Here is a 13,011-nt window from a genome sequence, read left to right on the forward strand (position 1 = left end):
ATTTTAAGTTCACTGAGACTGACTGAGAAAGTTGTAAGAGGTTTCAGTAGAGCTGGGCTTTTAAATTTTTCGTGTCAGGATGCTGTCTGCTTTGGTGGGAGTGGGGCAAATCATATTTAACTGGTTGAGCTCAGTGATGTTTTAGTGTTCATTTTGGATCAGCATTTCCCAACAGCTGCCTCAAAGGCCTGGAACTCCTGTAGCTGTCCAGGGCAGACATTGCTAATGGATCACAGCACTCCTTCCTGCAGAGCCCAGATGGGACTCCAGCTTTCTCGCCACCACTTCCAGTTATGGATTCTATTGGCCATCCTTGGGCTGGGTGGATGCTGTGATTCCTTCTGACCTCGCTGTTGTAGAACTCTGTGATCTTAAATTTTGCATGAGTTAAAAGTAATCACTGTTTGTCTGGGACCTAAGTAACTGACATGTAATTTGGTTTCAGACATGTTGATGTTTATGTAAATGTTTGTGTAGAAGAAAATGATGTTGGAAGCTAGAAAAATCCCTCCTAGACATCTTTCCTGGTTTTATAGCATTTAAAAGAAGTGACAATTGAAGGAAATTTTATGGAAATATTCTGGGCTACTGTCAACTAGTACGGAGAGCAACTGAAGGCCCAGAATTCAGAGGGTGGTCCTAGAACCTGGATGGAAGGCAGACCTTGCTTTTCAGGAACCAAACAGCTTTAGTAATGGATTGAGGTAGGAAATGATCTGAGAAGATCTGTTGACACCTGCAAAGGCTTTATTTATGTGAACTACACCTAGCACCGATCTAAATTAGGTTGAACTTTGAAATAGCCAATGCTGTAGCGGAATAGCTTTTGCTCCCAGAGGCTGACAATGAGAGTATTTAAGGGAGACGAACACAAGCTTCAGAGAGTAAAAAAACATGGTTTTGAATCCTGACTCCTGCAATTACTTGCTGTGGGACCCTGAAATAAGTAATTCATCATCTTTGAGTCTGTTTGCTTATCTGGGCAATGAAGATACTTATCACTTAACTTTCGGCATGTGGTGAGGCTTAAATAAGATATCAGTGGTGATACCTGCTGAGGCCCAGAGCAGGCATGGAAATACAACCTGGGTGATTGCATCAAGCATGGGGAGTTCTTCACGGACACTTTCCAGTAAGGGGTCTGTGGTCGGAGCACCACGAGGACACTGATGAACTCGGAACCAGAAATTGGGTCTGTGAAGGAGAAACATGAATCAGCTGTACAACCCAACAGGAAAACAATATCAAGAGACAAATCACAACTTAATCAAGAAAATGAAAATGGATACAATGTGTTTCGGTCAAACGGGGTGGGGGGGAGGGGAAGATTATCCTACCATTGGGATTATAAATTGGCATGGCCATTTGGAAAGGCAGTTTGAAAGTTTTGTCCAATTCCACTCAGCAGTGTACCCCTCCTCCCCTATATGATGGCTCTGCCCTACACAAACCAATAGAAGAGGAGGAAACCCTTGCCCTGGTTTATTTATTCTTTATAAGTTACAAAGTCCTGTCATATGACGTGTGCATTCATCTGTTTGTAATTTATTACCTATTGGAGTGTAAGCTCAGTGAGGTCAGTGTCTTTGTCTCTCATGTTTATAAACATACCATCATGAAATGCAGAACATGAGTGTATAGAAAAGATTCTAGAAAGTTCTAGAGAGAGAAGAAAAAAAAACCTTTCATATGAATCATAACAGCAAATCAGAAAATATGTTGTGTTTAAACATACGTAAATGATACCCTACTGTATGCATTATTCTGCAGCTTGCTTTTTCAGTCAGCATTTGGCTTGCAGGTCTAGCCATATAGGTACTTAGAGATCTACAGCTCCTCTGTTTAACTTCAGATTCTGTCATCACTGCTTTATTGCAGGGGTAGCAAACTCAAATTCTACAGAGGTTATGCAGGACACCTAAATGTGAGGCAGCCTTGGAGGAAGACGTGTTATAATCAAATCTTATGCCTGCCTAATTACATGGCCATATAAAACGTTGTATATGCCAACTAAAATCACTAAACAGAACATTTACCAAGGTTATATTTTGCCTAAGAACTAGCAGTTTGTGAACTTTGCCATTGTTTTCTCATACTTCATGTTATGGGTAATCTTTCGTGGGTAACCATTGGTATTTTAGGTTATTTCCTCTTTCCCTCCCAAATTAGGACTAACTTGGGTTACAAATTTGGGGATTAATTTGAGAACACAGGAGATAGGAAAAGGAAGATCAAAATGTCAGTTGCATTTCTTAAAGCTGATTGGAGAAAGTGATTTTAGATCTGTAGCCAAAGGGACTTATAGTCTCTCCTCTTGATTTTGACAGAATCGCGGGCAGAGTCACAGTACACCTGCACATCTCCACCTGAGGGCTGGACTCCTACCACCTGGCAGGTAAGGAGACAGGGTGCATACTTTTTATAGCTTATGAATTTGACCAGACAGGAGTAGGGGCTGAGCCAGGCAAGCTCAGTTCCCTCTTTCAGGAGCAAATATCAGATAAAGCACTGCTCTTAGGCGAAGAAATTAGTAGAGGTGGAGAGAAAAGCTATGAATGTTATCCTCACAGAAGTTCCTCTTCACTGAAAGCATGAGACTAGTAGGGAGGTTGATTCCCTTAATATATAACCAACATTTTGTCTCTGGAAACTGCCCTTCCTCCTCCTCCTCCTCTTTCTTCTCCTTCTCTCTCTCTCATGTAACACATTTAACTAGGACAACTCTTTTTTTTTTCTTTTTTTTTGCGGTACACGGGCCTCTCACTGTTGTGGCCTCTACCGTTGCGGAGCACAGGCTCTGGACGCGCAGGCTCAGCGGCCATGGCTCATGGGCCTAGCCGCTCTGCGGCATGTGGGATCTTCCCGGACCGGGGTACGAACCCGTGTTCCCTGCATCGGCAGGCGGACTCTCAACCACTGCGCCACCAGGGAAGCCCTAGGACAACTCTTCATCTTGGTTTCTTTTCATTAATTTTTCCAGCTACATGGAGAAAACCTTTTCATTGCTAGCTTTTGGTGTTTCTATGAGTCATGGATTCTTTCTTCTGATACATCTTTGATTACTGTTTTTATTCTATTAGTTTTGATCTGTTCTCTGATTCATTATCATTTCTCTTACAATTTTCAACTCTTTGTTTTAAAAATATGTTGATTTCCGTAGGTTTTTTTTCATCCCCTCTCATACCTTCATTTTCCTCCTAAAATTCATGTCTCCAGCCCAGACTTCTGTCCTAAGCTTCAGATACATATATCCAATTGTTGTCAACTTCAGTGTATCAAAAAGAAGTTCTTTTTAAAAATTATTATTTTTTAAATTTATTTATTTATTTATTTATTTTTTTTTTTTTGCGGTAGGCGGGCCTCTCACTGTTGTGGCCTCTCCCCTTGCAGAGCACAGGCTCCGGATGCGCAGGCTCAGCAGCCATGGCTCACGGGCCTAGCCGCTCTGCGGCATGTGGGATCTTCCCAGACCGGGGCACGAACCCGTGTCCCCTGCATCGGCAGGCGGACTCTCAACCACTGCACCACCAGGGAAGCCCTAAATTTATTTTTAAAAATTGAAGCATAGTTGATTTACAATATTGTGTTAGTTTCAGGTACACAGCAAAGTGATTTGGTTATACATATATATGTATATGTCTATATTCTTTTTTCTATTCTTTTTCATTATAGTTTATTATAAGATATTGAATATAGTTCCCTGTGCTGTACAGTAAATCCTTGTTGTTTATCTATTTTATATATAGGAGAGTGCATCTGTTAATCCCATACTCCCAATTTATCCCTCCCCCACCTTTCCCTTTGGTAACCATAAGTTTGTTTTCTATGTCTATGACTCTGTTTTGTAAATAAGTTTATTTGTACTATTTTTTAGAGTCCACATATAAGTGATATCATATGATATTTGCCTTTTCCTGCCTGACTTACTTCACTTAGTATGATAATCTCTAGGTCCATCCACATTGCTGCAAATGGTATTATTTCATTCTTTTTTTATGGCTGAGTAATATTCCATTGTATATATGTAGTACATCTTCTTTATCCATTCGTCTGTCAGTGGATACTTAGGTTGCTTCCGTGTCTTGGCTACTGCGAATAGTGCTGCTATGAATATTGGGGTGAGTGTATCTCAAAAAGAAGTTCCAATCTTCCTCTTAAAACTTGTTCCTTCTCCTGACTTACAGCCTATATACCCTTTAAACCACGTGGATTGAAAAATCATGTCTTCTTTTTAGGGTTCATTGAGAAGATTAGATGAGATAATGCAAGTGGTTGCTGCTTAGCTGTCAAGAAAAATGGGGACAGAAAAGTCTTCTTGCAGAACGGGAGCCTGCATTAGACTGTAAAGCACAGCTGTTATCCTAGGATTCCTTCACTTCCTGTGTTATGTTCAGTGCTTTCCTTTTATTCTTGGTAGATTCCTAAGAAAGACTGAAAGGTAAGGAAAAGTTTTGAGTCCTTATATACGTCTTAAAACATCTGTATTGTTTCTCATATTCAATTTATGATTTAGATGGGTATAAAATTCCAGGCAGTAAGTTCTGGCAGTAAGTTTTCCCGCAGAATTCTGAAGGTTTTGCTCCATTATATTCCAGTGTCTGATGTTGCTTATAAGAGACTTGTTGTGTTTCTGATTTATTTTCCTTAGCACATAACCCATTATTTTTTTCCTTTCTGGGTATTTTTATTTTTTTTTATTTTATTTTATTATTATTTTTTTTTTTTGCTGTACGCGGGCCTCTCACTGCTGTGGCCTCTCCCGTTGCGGAGCACAGGCTCCGGACACACAGGCTCCGCGGCCATGGCTCGCGGGCCCAGCCGCTGCGCGGCATGTGGGATCTTCCGGGACAGGGGCACGAACCCGTGTCCCCTGCATCGGCAGGCGGACTCTCAACCACTGCGCCACCAGGGAAGCCCTTATTTTTATTTTTTAATTTATTTTTTAGTGTAGTTATATACCAATTTTACTTTAAAAAAAACAAGTCTGGGTGGGCAGGGGAGTTGCCACACAGGGTGGAAAGAAGCATAAGAGTAGATCAGGTGGTTTCAAAGATCCTCAGAGAAGCGCTCAGAAACTCTATTCCAACCAGGTCCTCATTACCTCTGGGTATTTTTAGAACCCTTTCTTTATCCCTGGGGTTCTGAAATTTCAAAACTGTGTGCCTTATTTGGCTTTTTATTATTCATCTTGCAGCATATTTTATGGGCCCCTTCAATCTGGATACTTATTGGCTTTCAGTTCTGAAAAGTACTTTCCTATTATTTCCTTTGATGATTTCCTTTTCTTTATTTCCCCTGTTGTTTGAAAGTCCAATTATTTAGATATTGTAATTTCTGAAACAAAACTCTTTTCCTTCCTCCACTATTTTCTACCTCTTGATCTTTTGGTCCATTTCTGGACTGTTTCCCCAACTTTATATTCTATTATTGAATTTTTGTTATCAAATGTTTTGATTTTCAGAAGTTTTCTCTTTGTTTTTGAAATGACCATTTGGGTTGTAATACGCAGTGTGTAGGGGCGGTATCTCCTTTCACTCCACTGAAGAGTCTATTTACAGATTTTTCTTCAACTCCTTCAGTCATGTCTGAATCATCCAGGTTTCTTATTTATATTTATTTGTTTTGCTCTTTTTCTTTCAGAGGGCTTTCTCAAGTGTCTGGTTGTCCTTTGCTGACCATGTCTTTTTAAAGTGGAAAAATATACTTAATGTAGGATTTACCATTTTAACTATTTTTTTTTCAGTATACAATTCAGTGGAATTAAGTAAATTTACATTGTTAGGCGACCATCACTACTATCCATCTACAGAACTTTTCCATCATCCCAAACTGAAATTACGTACCTATTAAACCGTAACTCCCTATTTCCCCCTCCCCCAGCTCCTGGTAACCATTATTCGACTTTGTTTTTTGATGAATTTGACTATTCTAAGTACTTCATGTAAGTGGAATCGTACAATGTTTGTCCTCTTGCGTCTGGCTTATTTCACTTAACTTAATGACTTTAAGGTTCGTCCATGTTGTAGCAGGTGTCAGAATGTTATACCTCGTAAAGGCTGAATAATAACCCACTGCCTGTCTGTACCACATTTTGTTTATCCATTCATCCGCTGATGGACACCTGGGTCGCTTCCATGTTTTACTTCTGTGAATGACGCTGCTGTGAACATGGGTGTACATGTATCTGTTTGAGTCCTTGCTTTCTATTCTTTTCATGTATTTTTGAAAGTGAGACAGTAAAAAATTATTAGAGACTCTGTGTGTACACGTGTGTGCTGCTTGTCTGGGAGCTCCCAGTGGATGAAAGGGTGTCAAAAGCACTGTCTGTTAGTGGATCCCAGGAAGAGAATATCTGTTCAAAGGTGTATCTGTGCGGGACAGGCTTTCTCTACATAGGGCAGGAGTATCGGAACATTTACAACATACAACACAGCACTCAATGCCTATAGCTTACGGAGTGAATGGTGTGTGGGCGACATTCTTTCTCACCTTCCAGGTGTAATTTCCCTATACTTTGGTATTTCTTTGATACTTGTGATTGTGATTTGGGAGGCCAGGGATGGGATGCGGAGGGAGAGAGATGTACAATTATATGTTTGTGCTCAAGTTGCCTGGATTCTTGGAAATTCCTCTAATATATATATTTTCAGTCAGCCCTGGAAGTAGAGATCGTATTTTATGAGCACCAGCTACTTATATAACTGTGTAGATAGTTCAGGATTAAGCAAATGTTAGCTCCATCTTGGAATGTAATGAAGACACCTACAGGGAACAGAGTGGGAGGTGGTCTCCAGGAGGCTGGGATTCTGGCTCAGGTCCAGCCTCCACCCCTGTGGTCTGTTTTCAGAGGCTCTGCCCTGGCCTCTGCAGCCAGCAAGCTCTCCAGTCCAGTAGGTTTCCTATGAAAAAATTCACTTTTGAATTTTTACTTAAGTGGTCTTCTTTTAAAGTAAGAATAACTTCCACTGGAGCTTTTCTCACAACAGGGTCATGATATCGTTATCTCGATGCCTGCTTTTGAGCAAAGCACAAGGATGAGGACAGGAGGGGTAGGGGGCAGAGCCTGAGCAGCTGGTGTTTGTTTCAGCCTCTTCCTGAGCCGCTTCAGAGCCGTCAGAGAATAGGGATGAGGCATCACCATTCCCTGCACAGCCCCGGTGCGAGGCTTGAGGTGTGATGTGCGGATACGGTGCTGTGTTTGCGCTGGCTTTTATTTATTTAAAATTTTTTTCTTTTTTTAAAAAATAGATTTTATTTATTTATTTATTGGCTGCGTTGCGTCTTCCGTGGCTGTGCGTGGGCTTCTCTAGCTGACGAGGGCTGCTTATTGCGGTGGCTTCTCTTGTTGTAGAACACGGGCTCCAGGCGCTCATGCTTCAGTAGTTGTGGCACGTGGGCTCAGTAGTTGTGGCTCGCGGGCTCTAGAGTGCAGGCTTAGTCGTTGCTCTGCACATGTGGGATCTTTCTGGACTAGGGCTCGAACCCGTGTCCCCTGCATTGGCAGGCGGATTCTTAACCAATGCGCCACCAGGGAAGCCCCTGTGCCGGCTTTTAAATGATGCTCTTTCTAATCTCATTTTTCTGCTGCTGGGGAGTTTATGTGAAATCAGTGCATGTCTACTTCAGTTTTGCTCCCATTGATGTTATCGGTACTCATTTATTTACTTCACACCTTTTTAGATGGATGATGTAAGATTTGGCAGTTTCTTTCTTGACGTCTTACACTTTTGTCAGCAGAACGCCATCTGCCATCATTCCATAGTGGTGCTTGTGGATGTGTTTCAGAAACTGGTTGATGTCCTGTGAACCAGATTTGCACAAGCCTCTGCAGTTTCTGCTAATGAGTGGAAGATGGTTTCCAGGGCCTGCTTTCACGGACAGCGATGGTTAAACCTCCAGAGGTCTGATAGCCTTATGTGGACACAGGTGGAAGCAAACTCTGCAGACAGGCAGGAGAACTTTTGACAGTGTCTCTGCTTCCTTCATCCTTTGGAACCAACCAGAAATCTGACATTTCCTCCAGGAAATGTCAAATATTTCCCCGTCAGGTGCTTCTTCACAATTCTTTCTTTTTCATTGCATTTTATTTTTCACTCAGATAAAATTTACCAACAGTGAATGCACAGATCTTAGCCTCATACTCTGATGGGTTTTGACAACTGTATCTACTCATGTAACCCACACCCCAGCAAGACAGAGAACATCTCCTTCATGCCAGCGAGTTCTTTGTGTCCCACCCAGTCAATCCGTGCCTCACAGCCATCACCGCTCTGATTTCTGTCACCAGAGATCCGTGTTGCTGGGTCTAGAGTTTCACATAAATGCAACCGTCTACTGTAATCCTGCACTGCCCATCCCTCTGTGTCTGGCCTCTTTTGCTCACCCATGTAATTGTGTATATTAGCAGTTTGTTCTCTTTATTGCTGAGCCCTCGTCCACAATATTTTTTATCGTGGGATATACTACTTAAAAGGAAAACCCTTTCTCTACCCACAGAATACTTCTGCCACCAAATGGCTCGGTTCTCCCCTCCCATTAAACAGTTCTGACACCAGCTACCCAGACTCAGTACCAACTCTGTAAGGACCCAGTCCCACAAGACTGTCCCCCACGTCAGACACCAATTGCAAGTCCCAGGTGGTCACTCATACTTCTGACCAACCATCTATAAATCAGGGGCTCCCACGACCCTCTCCTCAGGTTTGATAATTTGCTAGAATGGATAACAGAACTCAGGGAGACACTTATTTACATTTACCAGTTTATTATAAAGGATATGATAAAGGGCACCGATGAACAGAAAACATCCTGCTAAGTGAAAGAAGCCAGGCACGAATGGCCACGTAATGGATGACTCAATCTTCATGAAATATCAGGAATAGGCAAATCTCTGCAGAGAGAAGGCAGCTTAGAGGCTGCAGGGACTTGGGGGAGGGGAGAATGGGGCGTGACTGCTTAATGAGTGGGGTTTCCATGAAATGTTCTGGACAGGGCGGATAATTGTTCAGTACTGTGAGTGTACTAAATGCCACTGAATTGTATGTATACTTTAAAATGGTTAAAATGGCGAATATTATGCCATGTGCATTTTAACCACACATACACAAAATATCCACCCCATTGCATAGGTGGGAAAACTGAGTCTCAGATATTCAAAGGCTTAATCCAGGTTCACACACAGAGAGAGCATCAGAGCTAGGGATTAATCCATCTGATTAGGCCAGCTGTGCGCTAAGTGCTGCGAATACAGAAAATATAGAAATGAAGGGCGCAGACCTCTCCCTTTGCCTCCCCACTGAGTCTCCTTTCCTGGGCTTTACTGGTTTTCCACTCTACTTGGACTGGGCTAGCTGGTGCAGGGCGAGCTCTGCACCTGTAAGCCACACCATCGCCCCTGCATTCCTGGTGACAAGGTGCTCAGGCTGGTCGACTCCAGGCTGAGCTGGCATGGAGGCACCAGGCACATGGAGACTCAGGCTGCTCTGGGCTTTGGCCCCAACCCTTCCGGATAGGACACAGCTCTGCCACGCCCTCCAGCCCCTATCCCTCCTCTGCCGTCTGGAAGGCTCTGTCCTGTCAGCAGGTGGTCACCCTGGAGGTCTTTGTTCTACTAATCCTAATTCTCTTGTAAGAACAGAGAGGCTGCCTGTGAAACTAGGCCGCCTGCCATGAGAGAAAGTTGGGTGGGCATTTGCTCAGCAGCAGACATCCACTGCTCAGTGCTTCTGTCCTAAAAGCTTTTTGTCCTCTCTTCCCTTTTGGGCTCAGTGACTTAATCCTTCTGGATTTTTGTCCCCGGTACCCTTAACTCCTGGAGTCTTGTGAGGCTATAAATCACTGAGAATCCTGCAGAAAGGAAGCGGAAGGGCAGAGTGCGAAGTCGAAATAACTAAGTCTTTATCACCAAGTCCCACCCTCAATTCCGCCCCAACTCTTTTCCATCTTATTCCGTCTGAATTTTCCTGCGTATGTATCACCTCCCTTCCAGTCTGCCCTCCGGGCCTGAGAAGTTGTCCCCAAGGGCTGGACTCAGCATGAGAAGGGAGGAGTTGGGATTTATCTACAAGGGACCACTCTGCCTTTGAAGGTCAAGAGTCTTCCAACTGGGGCAAAGAGGCAGGGGCTTGGAGAAGGTTCCCCCTTTGTGCTTGGGCCCTTGGTTCCCTCTCCCAGACAGGCAGGGTCCCATCCACGTTCCTCGGTGCCACTTTCATCTTTTCCCCACATACTCACACTCAGCAAAGGAGGAATCTTCCTGCAGTATAGAGCTCACTCCCCAAGAGGAGACCCCGTGGGCAAGATGCTTTATAGCTCGACATCTAGATATCCGAGAGGAGCTGGATGTGTCTTCCTCTGTTCAGATAAACCAGAAAGCTCTGATGAGACAAGATAATAAGCTCACGGAGTTTATCAGGAGGAGAAGTGTGAGACTGTTCTAGTGTCATAGACTCACGCAGAGACCAAACCTGATAGACTGTGCGTGAAAATGTCCAAGCCAGTCCTAGCCTTTAGTTCACACCCGGCGATATTGGTCCCTTTGTTTATTTCCCGATGGATGTATGGATTTTATCAATGCTAAGTAGACAGAAGCTGGCTCTGTTCAGGGGGAAATCCCATGGATAAATTGATTTCCTCCTGACCCAGAAAGAGGGACTTTCTGGGTGCAGCAGTTTGTACATCTTAATTAATTTCCCTGCTCCTGGAGGCCAAAGATCCAGTGAGTCCTTTCTGAAGGTGACTTCTTTGCTCTTTCTCAAAAGGCCGAGCCACACAGGCTCCTCTCAGATTTCTAAGTGAGGGGTAAGCTGCTCTGAGTACGAGACCAGGCACCCCTCGCAGCACGTGAAAATTTGATCCGTGCACTAAAGACTGTCTTGCTTAATGCAGTCGGGCCCTTTGTCCGCAAGAGCTAATACCCTTTTGGGAAATGCTGTGACTTAAGCTGAAATGTCAAGGAAGGAGAGGGTGGAGGGGGAATGCGGAGCTCTGCCATCCAACCTCCTTTCTCTAGCCACTTAATAACTTGGCTAAAAGCCACAATCATTACAGAGCCATCAGCCAGGCTCCAGCCCCTCGCTGTCTTCCCAAGCAATCAACAAGATATAGTGAGCCACCAGTTGGAATTTATGTCACTTAAAAAGTGTGGTTTCTTAGACCAGTCCTACAGAGACCGATGACAGAGACCTGGGCACTTTGATTAGCTTCCGTTTGGAGACCAGGAGGCTGTGGATGGAGCCAGCTGTTAGGCCTTCCAAGTGCGTACCTAGAAAAAGTAGGCACTTAGCACATGGCCCGCTCATCTCCACGTTGTCCTCACTACACGCGACTCTTCCGTCATTTCATAGCACATTTTGTTTGATGGAGCTGTGATTGAGAGGAAGGAGAACCGTCAGAGCCTCTTAAATGTTGCCAAGCTTTTTACATTCATTATTTTTATAACAACTTCATGAAGTAGGTATGATTATGCCTCATTTTGCACACGAGGAAAATGAGGCAAGGCCACCTTCTCCCTCAATGGGAGTTGAGAGTAAGCCCTGTGCACGCGGCATCTAGGATCTCACCTTCCCAGGAGACCTATCAACCATCCACAGGGCCTGGGGAGGAGGCTTCAGATTCTGGAGTAAGACCTAGCTTCCCCAAACCTCCTCCTGTCTGGTGACAGAATCCAGAGTTAGCCCCTGACACCCAAACTTTTCTGGGTTTCAACACTTTTGGCCCCACTATTACTGCCTTGAGTCCTTCACACTAATCTCGTGTCTTCCTTTTCTCTGTTCATGTCCACCGTATACAAAGCCCCAGATTCCCAGATCTTACCTCTGGCTCGTGGAATCCCTAAAGCGGTCCCGCATCGCTACTGTATTGCGATTGTATTTCCCACCCCTCCCCGACTCATGGAAACTGTCTCCTGTAACTTCCAGAATTCCAGGTTCATCTCAGCAAAATCCTCTATATCCTCAGCCTCTTGTCTGGGTTGGAGGGGTCCCCTCATTCTTCTTGCTCTAATGGGAACCTGGCTCTCGCTGAGGCCAGTTCCCTTTGCAGCTCTCTAGCTGATGACTGTGTCTCTCCCGTCCTTCTCCCTTGTACCTCTGGGCCTCCTGGTTTCTCGTGTCTGCTTCCAGACCAGCCTTCCTTCCACAGTCATTAAGACCCTCGTTTTATTCTCCTGCTGTCAGGCTACCTCAGTCCCAACCCTTTAGCGCTACTTTCCTCTGCCAGCCCCTCTGGTCTTGCCTCTCTCTTCTTGACAGTTGTGTGTCCTGGGTGGCTATTTCACTCTCTCCAACACCAGTCCCATCTTAATTCTTGGTGATTTCCACATACTTTTCGGTAATTCTCTTAGTTCTTAAATTCCCCTCCTCCTCCAAGCTTATATTCCACCGTCCTTTGGCAGTTCACCCTCATGGCTTTGTCATGACCAGTCATTGCCACGTTCCATAATCTCTACTTCATACAACTCTCTCTGACCACCGCCTGTTTTTCAACCCACTCCATTCTAAACAGTATCTGATTCTGGCGATTGTTCAGTCTCACAGGGACGCTCAGCCCATTGACCCCACCACTTTTCCCCTGCTCATACCCTTTGGATGTTACTGCTTCCCTCCCATCTGGTTTAAATTCCATGGTTGAACATTATTTTTACTCCCTTGCATGTGCCCTTGACAGCCTTGTCATTTTTCCTTTGTGTTACTGCCCCTGCTCTGTGCCTGCACCCAGCAGCTGACTATGACTGCTAGATAAAACCACAATCACAACGAAGCTGAATCTCTTTCGTTCTGATGCATAACTACAAGCTTCGTGCTGCCAGCAGTCCTATCATATTTCCCTGGTCACTCACTCGCCTTCTCTCCAAGATTCTATTTTACACCTTCCTTACCTCGAAATCTCCCAAACTTTCTCACCTATCCACACTCTCAGACAGGACCTTGCTTCCTCTCTCACTGGGAAGATAAAGCAATAGGAAGAGGGTTTTGTCAGGCTCCCACCACCAAATCTACTCACTCCCCAGCA

The 13,011-nt window shown here is 44.2% G+C and overlaps 1 protein-coding gene across 1 annotated transcript in view; it reads left to right on the forward strand.

The window, feature by feature from the left end:
• The window catches only part of ADPRM (ADP-ribose/CDP-alcohol diphosphatase, manganese dependent), a 323,254-nt gene that overhangs the window by 163,471 nt on the left and 146,772 nt on the right, over window positions 1–13,011 (forward strand). The window contains exon 5 of the transcript XR_014013981.1: window positions 2,328–2,395. The gene's annotated coding sequence lies outside the window, so the exon portion shown is untranslated. The remainder of the gene's footprint in view (window positions 1–2,327; window positions 2,396–13,011) is intronic.

This window comes from Mesoplodon bidens, assembly GCF_964165515.1.
Source record: "Mesoplodon bidens genome assembly, chromosome: 19".
Taxonomy (NCBI): Eukaryota; Metazoa; Chordata; class Mammalia; order Artiodactyla; family Ziphiidae; genus Mesoplodon; species Mesoplodon bidens.